Source organism: Elephantulus edwardii, unplaced genomic scaffold, assembly GCF_000299155.1.
Source record: "Elephantulus edwardii isolate Elephantulus edwardi_28Jun2011 unplaced genomic scaffold, EleEdw1.0 scaffold00064, whole genome shotgun sequence".
NCBI classification, from domain to species: Eukaryota; Metazoa; Chordata; class Mammalia; order Macroscelidea; family Macroscelididae; genus Elephantulus; species Elephantulus edwardii.
This window is the reverse complement of record NW_006399814.1, coordinates 10,795,136-10,811,767: the sequence shown is the minus strand read 5'-3', so window position 1 is coordinate 10,811,767 and position 16,632 is coordinate 10,795,136. Positions and strand designations below refer to the sequence as shown.

Genomic DNA, 16,632 nt, shown 5'->3' with positions numbered 1-16,632 from the left:
TCTGACCTCTGCCTCAAAGGAAGTAATCTGGGTCTGATCCTCTTGATTCTTCTTCCCCCTCATGAGGTTAACTGAGGACACAGTTGAAGATACATATTCTTAAAAATATTGATTGTAGTATTTTTCTATTAACTTTATATTACAATGAAAGTTATATTGCCACATAGCATATAGAGTCCAATAATCTTACAAGGTTTTTTCTGAAAACACACTATTATCTATCTATCTATCTACATGCACACACTTATTTACACTTCTCTTGCCCTCTATTTTACATTTTCCAGACATAAGACATAACTACTTCCAGTAATTAGGTTAATTTTATTTTAATATTGACTTCTGTATTTCTAAATGTTGTTAATGCATTGATTTGAATTTGACTCCTAGCAACCCATGTGAGAGTGAAACTGCTCCTACAGGGTTTTCTAACCTATAATCTTTACAAGTTTTTCTCCTGGAGTCATTGGATGGATTACAATCACAAACATTTTGGTTGATCACCAAGTGCATAACTATTGCTCTATTGTTATTTAGCAATAATAGGAGTCCTGGTGTTCCTTATATTGCTAAATAACTTGCTAATAATTATACAACTTGAAAATTTCATTTTCAGTATTGTCATGATGTTTTCCTTTTGTCTTTCATTTTACTGTCAATTTAAACAATTCTATAAGCTCTTTTTTGGTTTTGGAATGTTTCTTGTTTGATAATATATCATTCTTGTTTCATAGATCATTTTTACTTATCTTTGAGAATATGAATAATAATTTAGTAGTATTTTTCTTGTCCTTGTTATTTCTTTTTATTTTTTTCTTTGCATACTTAAATGACTATGTTTGGTTGTCTAGTCACATGTAATGAAAACTTAGACTTGAAAATTCTATATACCTAATAATAACATAGCTGGGTTTAGAAGAGAATGTGGAACAAGGAATATCACTACTAATGTCTGATGGATCTTGGTTTATATATATTTTGTTGACTATTCAACTGTGTGAAACATAAGAAGCTATGGAAAACATTGTGAACAATGGGAATTCCAGAAAACTGAATTGTGTCTACATAGAACCAATACATAGACCAAGAAACCATAGTTAAAGCAGAACAAAGTGATACTGCATGGTTTAAAATCAGGAAAAGTGTGTGCCAGAGTGATATCCTTTCACTACTCTTATCAAGTCGGTATACTGAGCACATAATACAAGATACTGCTCTGTATGAAGGTGGAGGCATCAGAATTGGAGGAAGACTTATTAACACCCTATGATATACAAATGGCACAACCTTGCTTGTTAATAGCTAAAAAGACTTGAAGCACTTACTGATGAACATCAAAGACTACCACCTTCAGTATAAATAAACAACACAACAGCTCATTACCATCTAGTTAGAACCTACTCAAAGCTGATGCTCAGATTTTCAAATGTAAATGGCCTTTAAGGAAACTACCCATCTTTCTCCCTCAGAACAGCTGGTAGATTTGAACAATCTGCCTTTGGGTTGCCTTTCCCCTTAGGCCACCAGAGCTTCTATCAGTATGAATAAAACTGCAGTCCTTACAGCTGGGCAAGTAATATTATGAAAGAAAAGATTGAAGTTGTCAAAGATTTAATATAATTAGATCCATAGTCAACTGTAGTTGAGAAATCAAATAATGTATTGCTTTGGACAAATCTGCAAAATATTTTGTTAAACTGTTCAAATGCAGGACTAAGATGTGACTGGCCCAAGCCATAATATTTTAAATTTCTTTATACACCTATGAAAGCTAGGCAATTAATCAGGATGATTGAAAAGAATAAATGCTTTTGAAGTATTATACTGGTGAAGAATGCGGACTCTGCCATAAACTGTGAGAAGAATGAACAAATCTGTCTTAGAAGTACCTTAGAGACTTTGTCTCATATGCTTTGGACGTTGTTAGGAGGGGCTAGTCTCTAGAAGAGGATACCAGTCTAGCAAAGTAGAAGATCAGTGAGAAAAGGACATTGTCAATGAGATGGACTGATGCTGTGACTTCAACAATAGACTCAAACTTAGCAATAATTATGAGAGAGGTGTGTTGTTTGTCATGTGCTGTCACATTGACTATGACTCATAGAGAAACTGTGTGCAATAGCTCTGAACCCTGCTCTATCCTGAGCCAGTCTCACAATCTCTGACACACCCACCCTCATTACCCTAAAATTATTGTTTCAATCCATCTCATTTGGGGTCTTCCTCTCTGCACTGTTCCTTGACCCTTCCAAGCTTGATATACTTCTCCAAAGACTGGTCCCTCCTGGCTACGTACCCAAAGTATGTGAGAGGAAGTCTCAAAATCCTTGTCTACAAAGAACAACTTCATTTCACCCTCTCAAGGACAGACCTGTTAATAATCACTATGAGTTGGAACTAACTTGATGAGACCAAACAGCAACAGCAATATATGTTGAGCTCTTTTCATATGGAAAACCTCAATGTTGATTTTTTAAAATTTTTCTTGAAATAATGAGGCTCATCAATTTCTTCATTTGGCTTTAGTGTTTGATACATATGTTTGAGTGATAGTTATATTAATAGATCTTCTTTGTACATGCATGCATAGTATCCTGTCACTCACAGCACTGCACTCCAGGATATATCTTGAAATGTTCTCTTTTATAATGACTGCGATGCCATTAAATTTGTCATTCACTGCATAATGTCATTATTGTTGTTAGGTACTGTTAAGTCAAGTATGACCAATAGCCACCCTATGAACCACATATCTGAACTGTGCCTGTCCTGTGCCATCCTCACACTTCCTGACACACTAGAGCCCATTGCAGCAGTCACCATGTCAACCCACCTGGTTGAGAATCTTCCTCTCCTTCACTGACCCTCTGCTTTTCCAAGTATGATGTCCCTCTCCAAGAAATATCCTCTCCTAGCAACATGGTCGAAGTATGTGAGATGAAGCTTTATCATCTTTGCCTCCAAGTAGCACGCTGGCTTGACTTTCTCCAAGATGTATTTGTTCTTGGGCAGTCCAAGAGCTGTTCAGCACCCTTCTCCAACATCACATCTCAAAGGCATAAATTATTTTTCTATCATCTTTATTCATTGTTCAGTTCTCAGATGCATAAGAAGTGGTTGGGAAGACTATGGCCTGAATCAGACACACCTTAGTACTGACATCCTTAATCCTCAATAATTTGAAGAAGTCTGTAACTTCAGACTTTCCCAGTGCAATACATCTTTAGATTTCCTTACTGTTGATCTCAAGGGTGTTGATTATGGATCCAAGTAAGATAAAGTTGTTGACAGTTTCACTCTTTTCTCCATCTATCACAACTCTGCCTATATGTCCAGTGCTAAAAAAATCTTTGTTTTCTTGATGTTCAAATGCAAGCCACATTGAAGGATGTATTCTTTGATCTTCTGCAACAAGTCCTTCAAGTCCTCACTTTCAGCAAGCAAGATTGTATCATCTGCACAATAAAGGTTATTGATGAGTCTCCCTCTGACCCTGATGCCACATTCCTCTTTAGAAAGTGCAGCTTCTCGAATAATTTGTTCACCATACGGATTAAATAGATCTGGAGAGAGAATACAACAACAGTGATGCACCCCCTTATTAATTTTGAACCATGTAATGTTAACAGTTTTAGTTTGCTTCACTCCACAATCAACACTCTTGATACCAGCAGCTAGGAAATCAAATTGTTAGTCAAATTTGTGTCTTCTAGGTTGCAACACCCCCATGATACATCTTGAAGGATATGTACATGTACAGCCAAGCACAATCAATAAGAGTGCATCTGAATTCCAAAATCAATCTCCATAATAGTCTATGTGTTTCCTACTGCCAAAGGGGCCCTTTAGAGTAGTGAGAGAAGATCTTCACCCTGAAACCCACAGCGTCCCTTTTCAGCAGGAAGTAGCTAAGAGAATACGCCGTCCCCTTTTCCTTATGACTCAGGGTGAAGTCTCTCTCAGGGAGGAGTGATAGGGAATGGCAAAGGATACACTGACAAAGAAGATTAATCAGAACTGGCTTTGACAAGCACTGTGGCATTTGGACAAGAACAAACTGGGAGGAGGGTAGAGAGAATAGTGCAACAATGAATGAGTGGAAGCCCAAAATCTCTGTAAATGTTTATGAAAATTAATAAAATATAATTATAGGAAAAAAAAAGAAGTCAGTTACAAAAGAAAAAACAGTGACAAACATCATTTAATAATTGGAATATGTTGTTTACTTAGCTTAAATGTTGGAAAACTGGAAATCTTGAAAAATGAAATTGAATGCAAGAAAAAAAAAAAAAGAGATGAATTGCATTGGGAAAGTCGGCTGTCAAGGACCTCTCCAGAATACTGATGGGCAACATCAGGCTGGAGACTAAGGTGTGCCTGATCCTGGCCATAGTCTTTGCAATTGTGTGCTATGCAACAGAGAGCTGCACAATGACTAGGCATGGTAGAAAAATAATTGATGCCTTTGAGCTGTGGTGCTGGAGAAGAGTGTTGAATATACATACCATGGACTCCTAAGAGAACAATCAAGTTTATCCTGGAGAGGGTGAAGCTAGGTTGCTCCTGGGAGGCAAGGATTCTGAAGCTTCGTCTGATATACTTTGAGAATGTTGCAAGGAGGGATCAGTCCTTGGAGAAGGACATCATGTTTGGGAAGGTGGAGGAATAGTGCAAGAGAGGAAGATCAATTCAGTTACGGGGGAATGGGAGCAGATATGTCAGAAACAGTGAGGTTGGCACAGGATAGAGCAGAGTTTAGGGCTATTGTACATAGGATCATTTTGATTCGCAAGCGACTTGACAGCACATAACAACAACAGTGTTCCCTTGCTTTATTCATACAAGAGCCTCTTGATCTAGGTATAGGTTTTGCACGGGCACAATTAAGTGCTCTGGGATTCCCATTCTTCTCAATGTTAGGCATAACATGTTATGATCCACACAGTCATATGCCTTTGCATAGTCAATAAAGCATAAAAAGACATTCTTCTGTTATTCTTTACTTTCAGCCAACATCCATCTGACATCACCAATGCTAGCCTCTTCTAAATTCTGATTGAACTTCTGGAAGTGCCCTATCTATGTACTAGTCTAGTTGATTTTGAATGATCTTCAGCAGTATTTTGCTTCCATGAGATATTAGTTATATTGTTTGATAGTTTCCACATTCTATTGGATCACCTTTCTTGAGAATGCAAACATATATGGGCCTCTTCCAACCTGTTGGCTATAAAGCTGTCCTCCAAATTTCCTGTCATAGACTGGTAAGTGCAACCTGGGCTGTGTCTGTTAATGAACTAGGGACCTTATTTCTTACCAGTGCTTTTAGTGCAACTTCAACTTCCTCCTTCATTAAAATCAACTCCTGCCCATATTGTTCTTCCTGAAATTTGTCAGTGTCAGTCATTTCTTTTTGATTCAATGAGGTGGATCAGTTCAGTGACTGGGGAATGGGAGCAAATGTGTCAGAAACAGTGAGGTTGGCACAGGATAGAGCAGATGTATTCCCTTCATCTTCTTTGAGGCTTCCTGGGTCATTCACCTATTGCCCATAGCATCTTTCAATATTGTGACTGTTGCTGTTGTTAAGTGCCATAGAGTCAAATATGACTCATAGTGACCCTATGAACAAATGACCTGAACCCTGTTCTATCCTGCATCATCCTCACACTTTCTGACATGCAAGAGCCTATTGCAGCAGTCACCATATCAATCTACCTAGCTGATGGCTTTTCACTCCTTTGCCAACCTTCTACTCTTCCCGTCATCTTCAAGGTTTAAATGTGTGGGGTTTGTTTTTTTTTTTTCAGTTCCCTCAGCTTAAGAAATGAAGAGTGAATTCTTCCACTTTTATTCTACAATTCCATCTCTCTGTATATTTCAGTACAATAATTTGCTTTGTCTTCTTGAGTCCTTTGAAATCTTCTCTTCTGCTCTTTTACTTCAGCATGTTTTCCCTTTATTTTGGCTTCTAGATACTCTAGGTGCAATTTCCAGAGTCTCTTCAGACATTCATTTCTGTTTTTCCTTTCTCCATCTGTCATTACAGTAGAAGTACTGTGAGGAGCCAACCCTTATCCAGTCACATTTTTAGTGCTTTCCAATCTAAAGGGCTCATCTTCTGGTACTATATCCATAGTGTTCTTCTATTATCCATAATGTTTTTAAAGGTGGCTTATTTGAGAGTTTAATAGCCAATCATGATTCTTGGTCTACCTTAGTCCACTAAGCTTCACTGAAGATTTCTCTGAAACCTGTCTACCATAGTTGACTGTGCTAGTATTTGAAATACTGGTGGCATCACTTCCATTATCCCAACAAAACACAAGCCACCACAGTAGAGCAAACTGACACACAATTGGTAACACACTAAAGATAAAGACAAAGAAATGGAAGATTTCTACCAACCTTTGCAATCTGAAATTGATTGAACATGCAATCAAGAAGCATTAATAATAGCAACTGGAATGTAAAAGTGGTAAACAAAGAAGAATTGGTAGTTGAAAACTATAGCCTTAGTGAAAGAAATGAAGCTGGACATCACATCATAGATTTTTTTTTTAATTTAGGTTGTTTATTTTTCATTTCAATGAACATCTACAGAGATTTTGGGATTCCATTCATTCATTGTTGCACCCTTCTCCCCGCACAAACCCCTCCCCCCCCCATTTGCTCCTCTCCTTGAAAAGCAAAGAAAAACTCCCTCATTGGTACACAATCCCCCCCCACACCTCCCCAAACCCCACCCCCTATAATCAATGATATATTCGTTACAAAGGCTTTTTCTAAAACAAACAAACAAACAAACAAAAACCAAAAACCCAAACCCCAAACAAACCCTAAATGATGACTATATATACATGGACTTCTCCTGTTGGACCAATAGGCAACATCATGATAAATTTTAAAAAAGATTGAAGTTGTCAATGATTTAATTTTACTTGGATCTACATCAACGGCCATGGTAACAACAGTCAAGAAATCAGAAGATATGTTGTATTGGGAAAACCTGCTGTTAAAGACCTCTCCAAAGTGCAAGGGATAAGGATTCCAATTTAGAGGACACACCCAATGTAAATCATAGTATTTTCAGTTATTTCCTCTCTGATAGTTGGACAATGAATAAGAATGACAGAAAAATTGATGCCTTTGACTTGTATTGTGTTACAAGAGAAGAGTATAGAATGCAACATGGACTTCCAAAAGAGCAAACAAATGGGTATTGGAGGAAGAGCAAGCAGAATGCTCCTTAGAGGCAAGAATGATGAAACTTCGTCCATCATACTTTTGAACATGTTGTCAGGAGGGGCAACTCCTTGGAGAAACACATCAAGCTGGAAAGGTAGAGAGTCAATAAAAGAGAGGAAGCCTCTCAATTTGAATGGATGGACACAGTAACTACAACAATTGGCTTGAGCATAGTGCAGATCATGAAGATGGCACAGGATAGAGCAAAATTCAGATCTGTGGTTCACAGGGTTACTATGAGTTTTAGTTGAATTGTTTGTTTAACAATAAATTTTCTCAGAGACATTATCTCATCTTCTTTCTGAAGGGTATATCTGACTAATAGAATATTTGGAAGTTAGTGGGGGAAGAAGGCTAGACATCTCCTTACTCAATATTCAGTTTCACTAAATGTTCATGTTTTCATTATACTTTCACTTTAAGTGTTATTAGTGATTCCAAGATGGTTTTTTTTCTTCTCCAGAAAATAATCCTTAAGTCTTCTTCTAGAGTGATAAAGAGATGAACATGTAATTCTGATGCTTTGAAGGCTTTAAACATTGTCAGCCCTCCTCTTACTATTAGAGGCATATCTTTCCCCACTTGCAGGGAGAGTGGTGCTGCCAATTTCTGACCAGTTCATTTTTGGCTTTTATTGTTTCTGGCTTGTTATTGTTGTGTATACCATCTAGTTGGAATAGACGGATAACTAACCGTACAGTGGATTTTCAGAGGCAGTTACTTGCATGGTAGGAGATTTTCCATATATCTCTTATGAAGAAACTTGTGAATTCTAACCATGTGCCATAGAACTTAGCAGAATTTTGAATGATTTGGAAAGTATTGAAAGAAGATGAAAGGAGTACACAGAATCACCTTACCAAAAAGAACTGACTGACTCAAAAAGACCATATGAACAAGAGCCACTGGTGATGAAAGATGAAGTTCAAGCAGCACTGAAGCCATTGGCATACCGATTGACATGTTTGATTTCACAGATGCAGCCCTGTATGTGCTCACCAGTTTATGCCAGGAAATTTGGAGGACAGCTACCTGGTCAACTGACTGGAAGAAATCCCATATTAGTCCCCATTCCTAAGAAAGGTGATCCAACAGAATATGGAAACAACTGGACAATATCATTAATATCTAATACAAGCAAAATATTGTTGTTACAAAGTAGCTAGAATAGTACACTGACAGGGAACTGCTGGATGTACAGCTGGTTTTAGAAGAGGCTGTAGCACCAGGGATATCATTGCTGATATCAGATGGACCATGACTGAAAGTAATGAATAACAGAAGAATGTATATTTGTATTTTGTTGACTATGCAAAAGCATTTGACTCTGTGAATCATAACAAATTATGACTCACATTGAGAAGAATAGGAATCCCAGAACACTTAATTGTGCTCATATGGAATCTATACCTAGACCAAGAAGCTGTTGTATGAACAGAGCAAGGGAACACTGCATGGTTTAATATCAGAAAGGGTGTGCATCAGCGTTGTATCCTTTCTCCATTATTTGCTAAACAAATAATTCACAGAGGTGGACTCTATGAAAAGTAGTGTGGAATCAATATTGGAGGAAGACTCATCAACAACCTGTATTATGCTGATGATGCAACATTGCTTGGGGAAAATGAGGGAACACCTCTCCTGAAACTCCTGCTGCAGAAGATCAAGTACTACCACCCTTGGTATGGATTATATATCTCTACATCAAGACAAAGATCCTCACCATAGGCCCAATATTATGTCAACATTATGATATCTTGAGAAAAGATTGAAGCTGTCAAAGATTCCATCTTACTCAGATCAACAATCAAAACTTTTGGTACTAGCAGTCAGGAAATCAGGAGATATATTACTATTGAATAAGTCTGCTGTTAGGCTCGTCTCCAAAATGATTGCTCTCTGAGCAAAGATGTCAGTTTGAAGACTAAGGTGTGCCTGTTTCAGGCCCTGGTCTTCTCAATCACTTGCTATGCTTTAGAGAACTGGCCGATGAATAGGAATAATAGAAGAATTGATGCCTTTGAGTTGTGGTACTGAAGAAGAGTACTGAATATCCCATGCACTGCCAAAATAACAAATGGGTGTGTCCCGGAAAGGGTGGAGCCAAAGTGCTCCTTGGAGGCAAGGATGATGAAGTTTCATTTATCATATTTTGGGCATGTAGCTAGGTAAGACTATTCTTTGGAAAAGACATCTTGCTTAGAAAGACGGAGGGTCAATGAAGGAAAGGAAGACCACCAGTGAGACGGATCGACACTGTGACTCAGTGGGCTCAAGTGTCTCAGAGATAATGAGGATAGCACAGGATAGGGCAAGTTTCAGAATTACTATTCATAGGGTCACTATGAGTCACACTCATCTCAATGACACCATCAGCACCACCACCACCAATTTATCAATTGTTTTATTTTCAAAATATATTGGTGTTGATGATTTCCTTTCTGTTTGTCCTTGGGGTCTATATCTTTTAAAAAATTCATTGTCAATTTAGTGGGCTTTCTTGAAGAAGGAAAAGCAAAGAAATAAGTGTTTGCTTCCCTATCTTTAACTGGAAAATCATATATCTTCTTCCCTTGTAAGACAAGGGAAACATATCTGAAGAGTTAAAAAACTTTTATTCCAAGTTCACTCTCCTGGCTTCCCTCATCTAATTCCCTGTCTAAGCCTGTTGTTTTCACAAAATGTCTCTGTTACATTTAAATGTATTTTATTTTGATGCATTGATTGATTTTTGAGGACCAATAGTTGATACCACTTGACCAAAGTAGAGGGAGCAGATTCTAGACTCATCACAAGAATGAAAACATCTTAATAAATTCAAGGAGAGATTTTTGCTTTGAGTTTTACAGTGCCTTGATATTTTCCTCATAACCATTTTTCTATACTTAAAATTTTTATATATTTCCAGGGGAATCTAATACATGTTTTTATTTATTTGCTTTTAATACAGTATAATACTGATTAACGAAGTAATGTTAAGTCAACATACTTTATTGACTTTTTAAAAAAGTAAACGTTTTCCTCTCTGAGCTTTTATTTAGAAGCATATTCATCTAAAAACTCTCAACCACAGGTTGAACTGAGTCTCCAAAGATCTGAGTTTTATTTAAAATTTTTACTTTTATTGGGTTATAATCAGGGAAAATCCATGTTCTCTTTGCCCATTGGGTCATCCACAAGTATGTTTCTATATCCAAATATTTGGGGGTTTCTGGATATTTCTGTTACTAATTTATAGTTTTATTATATTGTCAAAAATAAATTTAGTAATATGCTTTCAGTGCTTAGAAATGTGCTCAGGTTTGTTTTGTGGGCTGTCATATGGCTCATCATGGTGAATGAGCCATATGTACTTGAAAATAGTTTTTGCTTTTCTATTTTTTCCCTTTTATTGTGATTTTAATGAACACTTACAGAAAAGTTGGATTTTCATTCATTCATTGTTGCAAATTTTCCTCCCTATGACCCCTACTTCATTTTTAAAAAAAATCATTCACTGTTCCATAATTTCTTCTCTTCCCCCCACCCTCCACCTAGTCCACTTTGCTATGCACCTCTTATTCTGGACTGTTCTCAAACAAACAATTCCTAATCATGCATTCCTTTTAAATAGTTCTTTCCTTTATCAGTATCAATGCATTGTTGATTATTTATCTCTCTTTTCATAGTTTGCTCCCAACCCCCATGAGAGTCCTGTTTTAAAACACTTGTGTTATGCAGTATTTGTCCTTTAGTGACTGAGATAGTTCACTCAATATAACATGCTCCAGCATCACCCAAGTTGTGTAATATTATATGAATCCCTTGTTTTTCATCTTTTACATTTAATAAATATCATGTATGTTAAGTTTGGTTTTCTCAAAAAATGTTGTTTCAGTCTTTTATATATAATGCTGGTTTTCTATATAGTACTTAGAATTACCAAGAGAAATGTTGAAATCTCTAATTTTAATTGTGGATTTTTAATTGTGTCTCTGATTCATCTTGAGTTTATTTCTGTGTATGGTGTAAGATGGAAAGAATATACTGAGTCACTGTATCAAAGAAATTGGCAGTCACATGTTGTTTCAAGAAACAACATATGAGCAAGAACCTATGGAGATGAAAGAAGAAGTTCAGGCTGCTTTGAAGGAAATGGAAAAAAATAAGTCTCCAGGAGTAGATGGTATAACAAATGACATATTTCAGCTAACAGATGCTGCCCTGGATGTGCTCACCAAGTTGTGCCAAGAAACCTGGAGAACAACCACTTGGCCAACTGACTGGAAGAGATCTATACTTGTTCCCATCCCAAAGAAGGGTGACCCAACTGAGTGTGGAAACTACAGAACAATATCATTGATTTCACATGCAAGCAAGATTCTACTGAAGATTATCCAAAAACCAATATACATAAACCAATATAAAATAAAAATAAACAGGGTGGGGAAACAAATGGGGAGGGAAGAAAGTGAACATTTTAATTAGACATAATTTTTCATCTGCTAGGTACTGAAGACTATCCAAAAACAACTGGAACAGCACATCAGCAGAGAACTTCCAGAAGTCCAGGCTGGGTTTAGAAGGGGTCGTGGTAGCTGATGTTAGATGGATCTTAGCTGAAAGCAAGGAATACCAGAAGAATGTCTATCTGTGTTTCATTGATTATGCAAAGGCGTTTGACTGTGTGGATCATGACAAACTGTGGCTGACTCTGAGAAGAATGGGAATCCCAGAACTCTTGATCGTTCTAATGTGAAACCTATACTTGGACCAGGAGGCAGTCGTCAGAATAGAGCAAGGGAACACTGCTTGGTTCAAAATTGGGAAGGGCGTACGCCAGGGATGCATCCTATCTCCATACCTTTTAAACCTATATGCAGAACAGATTATCCGTGAGGCTGGGCTCTATGAGGAGAAGTGTGGTGTCAGGATTGGTGGAATATCTATTAAAAATCTGCATTATGCAGATGACACAACCCTGCTTGCTGAAACGGAGGAGGACCTGAAGCACTTGCTGCAGAGGGTCAAGGACTGCAGCCTCCAATATGGATTGAGGTTTAATATCAAGAAGACAAAGATGCTCACCACTGGTCCAATTGGCAGCATCAGGATGGATGGTGAAGAGATTGAGATTGTTCACGGCTTTAGTTTGTTTGGCTCCACAGTCAACACTCTCGGCAACAGTAGCCAGGAAATTAAAAGGTGTATTGCCATAGGAAAGTCTGCTGTTAGGAACCTCTCCAAAGTAACGAAGAGCAATGGTGTCTCTCTGGACACTAAGGTGCATCTGATACAGGCTATGGTCTTTGCAATCACTTGTTGTGCATCAGAGAGTTGGGCAATGACCAAGGAAGATAGAAGAATTGATGCCTTTGAGCTGTGGTGCTGGAGAAGAGTATTGAAAGTACCATGGACTACTACGAAAACAAACAGATTCATCCTGGAAAGGGTTAAACTGGGTGGCTCCTTGGAGGCAAGGATTCTGAGGCTCTGTCGAACATACTTTGGACATGTTGTAAGGAGAGACCGGTCCTTGGAGAAGGACATCATGCTTGGGAGGGTGGAGGGACAGTGCAGAAGGGGAAGGCCCTCTATGAGGAGGGATAATTGGGATGGGTGTGTCAGAGACAGTGCGATTGGCACAGGGCAGAGCAGAGTTTAGAGCTGTTGTACATAGGATCGCTATGAGTCGCAAGTGACTCGACAGCACATAAGAACAACAACAACAACAACATGGTGTAAGATGTGGATCCTGCTTCAGCTTTCTGCAGGTTGTAATCCTGTTTGGCCGGCACCATTTGTTGAAGGTGTTATTTCCCCATTTGATAGATTTTGTTTTCTTGTCGAATATAGATGGATAGTTTCATTTCTGCGTTCTCAATTCTTTTCCATTAGTCTACGTCCAGTAGGTTTTGAGAGTAGGGAGTGGTATGCTTCCACCTTCATCCTTGCTTTTCAGAAGTACTTTGCTTATTCAGGGACTCTTTCCTATCCATTGACAATTGCCCTTTCAATCTCCTTAAAAAATGAATTTGGTATCTGTATTGAGATTGCATTGAACATGTAGATTATATTTGGTCGAATTATCATTTTCACTATGTTGAGTCTTCCTATTCCATGAATAGGGAAACTTTCCTCATTTATTTAGGGATTTTTTGTTTAAGTGTTTAAAGAAGTCATTTTATTGTGATTTAGGTGAAGGTTAACACAGATTAATTTCCCATTCAATAATGCATACACAAAATTGATACACAACATTGGTAGCTATAACTTCTCGAAGGCAGTCTCTTTGGCAGGAAAACACGTTTTCTGTCACCTTTGGCCATGAGTGCCTGTTCCAGTCCCTGAATCCATAATCCAGGGCAATGGGCCCTTCCCTGGAGTCATTCCCTCCCACTGGGTGTCAGTGGAGCTTTCTCTCCTCAGAGTCTCTTCCTAGGCTCCATGAGGATGGGTGGGGGGCTCTCAGGAGGTCCCCTCTCGTCATTCAGTTCTGCCAGCACTCAGTGAGCAGATTTCCTCCGGTTTCTGGGGGGTGGGGGTGGGGCAGGGGGTGGCCCCACTTTGCCAGAGGGAGTGGAAAGGGCGAGGCCCTGGGGCCCACCCCGACCTCGGGAGAAGGTAAAGGGCTGAGGCTGGAGCTTGCTGAGGCTGCTGATGGAGTTGAGAATCAGTGCGGCCTTTGGGGTGAAGGAGAGAGTGCTGAGGGGCCGTTGTGGAGCCCCCTGAGAGGGCAGCATGGGCTGAAAACCACCCCCAGCTCCTGCTTCTCCCTGGGACATCGGGATGGTAATGGCTGCAAGTTCCTGAGGCTTGACTCGAACTTGTTGGAACATGAAGTAGAATTCAGAGGGGCTGGTTCCTGGGGACCCTTCAGAGTCAAAGGTCAAGAGATCACCATCACTCAGCTCCAGCCTGTGACCCTTTGAGAGTCGGACATTATTGACTAAGGTTCCTTGGCTGCTATGATCCTCCAGGCTGACCTTCTAGTCATCACCCTAGCTCTCAGCGTGCAGCTCCTCATGCACCCCAGAAATGAGGCCAGGCTCCCGCTGGGGCCGCAGGGCCACATCACAGAGGTCGGCCCTGAGGCCCAAGCGGTAGGTACAGCCAGCCCCAGAGGGTGGATGGAAAGTAGAGAGATCACCGCCCCTACCTCCCCCTATGCGCAGCAGCTGGAAACAAGGCAGCATAGGCAGTGCCTCTCTGCACTGGCCTTCCACTTCAGGAAGACATAATTTTCCCTATTCCTTGGGCCATAAGCCTGGTCCAAGTTCTCAGTGTGATGCAAATTTGGGTTGTACTTTGTACAATTTCAATTTGAAGCACACTCCCTCTGTAGGCCAATTTTAGGGTATAAGGGGTCTAAGCATGCAGTGCAAAACTAGCTGTCCAGCAGCTTTGCAACTGAAAAATTCAGGAAGGGTCCTCGATGCAATGGCAAAACTGGAACAGGCCCTCACACTGCAGTTGAACCGGAATCTCAGGCCGCAAAATATTCGGAACTCCTCAGATGCAGTGCAATCTTGGCGTGGTTTTCTTTCCAGTCCATGTGGTCTTGTGAGGTAGTCCTGGGACCCTTCAGACTCCTCTGCTCAGGAGGACTCCTACAGCTGTTGTTTGACAGAAAGATGCCCAAACCAGGAAGGGCAGGACCTCCTTATTTAGGGATTTTATTGTTTCTCTTAGAAATGTTTTGTAGTTTTCTTTGTACAGAACTTTTGTGTCTCTGGTTAGGTTTAGCTTATTCCTAAGTATCTCAATTTGTGATTGGCTATTGTAATTGCTGTTGCTTCTTATTTTCCTTCTTCGTATTTTCTTTGTTACTGTACAAGAATACCACTGACTGTTGTGTATTGATTTTGTACCCTGTCACTAAACTAAATTGGTCTACTAGCTCTAACAGGGTTTTTTGGTTAAGTCCTTGGAATTCTGTGTAGAGTATCATATAGTCAGCATATAACAACAGTTTCACCCTCTCTTTGCCCTAACAAGTACTTCCACAAAATATTGGATAAGAGTGGTGACTGTGGGCATCCTTTCTGGTCGTTGTTCACAAAGAGAGTGTTTTCAGTCTTTCTCCATTGAGAGTGATACTGGGTCTTGGTTTTCTGTATATACTTTTCACAATGTTGAAGAAATTCCTTTCTATTCCTATTTTGCTGTGTATTTTGATCAGGAAGGAGTGTTGGATTTTCTGCATCACTTGCTAGGATCATGTGGTTCTTTGTTATTTGCTTTGTTGTTTGTTATTTATTATTTTCTTTGTTAATGTGATAAATTACATTGAACTATCTTTGCATATCTGTTATGAATCTCACTTGGTCATGATAATTTTTTTTTAATGTGCCATTCGATTCCATTAGCTAGGATTTCATTAAGGAGTTTTGCATTTGTATTCATGAGAGTTATTGGTCTGTAATTTTCATTCTTGATAATATCTTTACCTGTTTTTAGTATTAGGTTTATGCTTGGTTCATAGAATGACTCTGGGTGTTTTTCTTTTTTCTTTTTAAATAATTTAAGTAGAATTGGCAATAGATTGTCTCTGAATGTTTAGTAGAATTCAGCTGTGAAGCCATCTGACACAAGACATTTTTTGTGAGTGAGTCTTTTTATGATCAGCTCAATTTCTTCTTTTGGGATAGGTCTGTTCAAGTGTTCAATATTGGTGAGTGTCAATCTGGGTAGGACATGAGTTTCATGTAATTTGTCCATTTCCTCTAAGTTTTCTAATTCATCACAGTATGTTGTTGCTGTGTACCATCAAGTTGGAACTGATCCATAGCTGACCTTCTTCTGGTGGGTTTTTAGAGGAAGATAATTGCACAAGAGGAGATTTTTCCATCCTACCATGGAACAAGTGGATTGAACAGCATGCCTTTCTTTTTACCTTTTATCAATTTTGCCAATTGTTTGTCAAATTTTATTGACCTTTTAGAAAACCCAGCTTTTGGTCTTATTGATGGTTTCAATTAAAAAATAGTTTTCTATAATTTATTTCAGCTCTTGTCCTTAAAATTTCCTTTCTTATAGAGGCTGTAGAGTTAGTTTCTTTTTCTATTTGATAGAAGTATTGAATTAGATCATTATTTTATGTCTTTTTTCCTTTTTTATGTGTGTGTCTGTGAACTTCCCCCTGAGGACTGCCTTAGCTGCATCCAGAGGTTTTTTTATGTTATATTTCATTTTCATTAGTTTCAAAGAGATTTTTTATCTCATTATTTATTCTTCTATCATACTAGGCATCGGTGAGATGAGATGGACTGGCATGGGACATTTTGAGTCGGATGACCATATGATATATTACTCTGGAGATGAAAAGGTGAGGAAAAATGGAGTTGCTTTCATAGTTAAAAAAGGCATTGCTAGATCCCTCTTGAAGTATGATATTGTCAGTGACAG

General features: G+C 38.8%; 1 pseudogene; it reads right to left on the bottom strand.

Moving 5' to 3' along the window:
- Nucleotides 1-13,610: 13,610 nt before the first annotated feature.
- Nucleotides 13,611-14,420, bottom strand: LOC102866608 (annotated as a pseudogene).
- Nucleotides 14,421-16,632: the final 2,212 nt, after the last annotated feature.